General features: G+C 41.6%; 1 long non-coding RNA gene across 1 annotated transcript; it reads left to right on the forward strand.

Moving 5' to 3' along the window:
- Positions 1–709: 709 nt before the first annotated feature.
- On the forward strand, positions 710–1,768 carry LOC124160427. Its single transcript, XR_006865159.1, has 2 exons — positions 710–1,373; positions 1,685–1,768. It is a non-coding gene; the product is annotated as an uncharacterized LOC124160427 (long non-coding RNA).
- The last annotated feature ends 203 nt before the right edge of the window (positions 1,769–1,971 follow it).

Below are 1,971 nucleotides of genomic sequence, written 5' to 3' on the forward strand. Positions count from 1 at the left end.
CATCGACGTATTTTCGACGTCGACGCCATCGACGAGTTTTCTATGTCGACGAGATATCGTCTTTTTACCTGCGATTCCTACTAATAATTACAGAAATATACATCTTTTCGGCTAATAAAGAGCATCTATTGCTGCCCCATGTGGAAAAATTTTCTGGTCCAGTACTGGATTTATGCTGGTTAAGTACTGGATTTATACTGGGTCAGTATTAATCCTGTACTGGACCAGAACCGGCCAATACTGGGCCAGAACCGGCCAATACTGGGCCATAACCGGCCAGTACTGGGCCAGAACCGACCAGTATTGATTTAGCACTGGAACAGAACCGGCCGGTACTGGGCCAGAACCGGCCGGTACTGGGCCAGAACCGGCTGGTGTTAAACCAGTACTGGACCAGAACCGGCCAGTACTTGACAAGAACCGGCCAGTACTTGACAAGAACCGGCCAGTACTGGGCCAGAACCGGCCGGTATTAAACCAGTAATGGACTAGAACCGGCCAGTACTGGACCAGAACCGACCGGTACTGGGCCAGAAACGCCAGTACTGGGCCAGAACCGGCCGGTAATAAACCAGTAATGGACTAGAACCGGCCTGTACTGGACCAGAAACGGCCAGTACTGGACCAGAACCGACCAGTACTGGGCCAGATACGCCAAAACTGGGCCAGAATCTCCAGTCCAGATTGGGTAATTAATGCATGTACAGAAATTAAACCTTCAATTTTTGCCATATAATTTTAAAAACATGCTTCAACGAAAAGTTATAAATATGCATTTTTAATGTATTCATTGCGTTTTCACAGAATAAATATTATCAACAATTTTAACTAAGATCTTACAGTGAATAATACTATTTTACATGTTTCTTTCATGGAAGTTTGGTCTAGTGAGGAAGTTAAAGGTTGATGATTAGTGCTATACGTCATCTGAATCATTCTTTGATTTCCATGCGCGTAGCGCATTGTCTTTTGTCATTGAGCTCGGCGCCATCTTGGATTCTCTGGACTTCGAAACATTTCACTCCCGTATGCTCTCTAGAATAACCATAGAGCGTACGGGAAAATCACTTTTTTTCAATTTTAGAGTAAATGCCCAATGGTAACGTCAATTTCCGGTCCTTATCCCACTCCCACTTTCGAGCCAGCGTCGCTACTTCCGGTGTAGATAGATCGTTCAGTCTCGCTTGTGGTGTGCGTGTGTCAACATGGCTAGGTATCGTTCTCAAAGAAGAGAGGCTCCTCGGAGACCCGTGGAGAAAATCATCAAGGATTGCACTCCCGTAAATATACCAGTTTGCCTTGTGAACAAATTCTTCCAGCTGGAGCTGTAAATGTGTGGGTTGCTGACACCATTGGACCAAACTTCCTTAGAAGTAAGTTCTTTAAAAGAACTATAATCCTATTAATAGCTGGGCCATATGCCATCACTGGTGCTTCGATGAATCACCTAAAAGGCCTTAGTCTAAAAAACTGCCTTTTATAAGGTCTTAAATAATTTTCTTGGGGCCGATTAAGCTTTGGACAGAGTATAATTACAGGTTAGTTATTGTTTCGTTGGTTATTGCATACACAGTAATCTCAACACTAATGAAACAATGAAAGTCAAAACAATAGTGATAGTAAATTAATGGAGAGGATAAAGATATTTCAATGCTTTTATGCTTTCTCCATCCTTCGTTTTCAGACTATGCAGAACACTACGCGAGAGCCAGAAATATAAAGGTGGAAGATCACAGTTATGTCAAGAAGCAATTGTACACGAGATTGTGCGAAATTCGAAAAAAGGCAAAGGCAAACTTAAATACGTCTATTTAATGAAATATTAATTCTTAATCACTATCTTTTTTGACCATATATCTTTCTATGTAACCGAATTATATGACTTTAAATAAACCTTTAAAATGTTTTTTTTCAATGCGATTATTTTATTCAAATTTGATTATAGCACTAGGCCGGAACCAGCCCAGTACC

This window comes from Ischnura elegans, chromosome 6 (assembly GCF_921293095.1).
Source record: "Ischnura elegans chromosome 6, ioIscEleg1.1, whole genome shotgun sequence".
Classification (NCBI taxonomy): domain Eukaryota; kingdom Metazoa; phylum Arthropoda; class Insecta; order Odonata; family Coenagrionidae; genus Ischnura; species Ischnura elegans.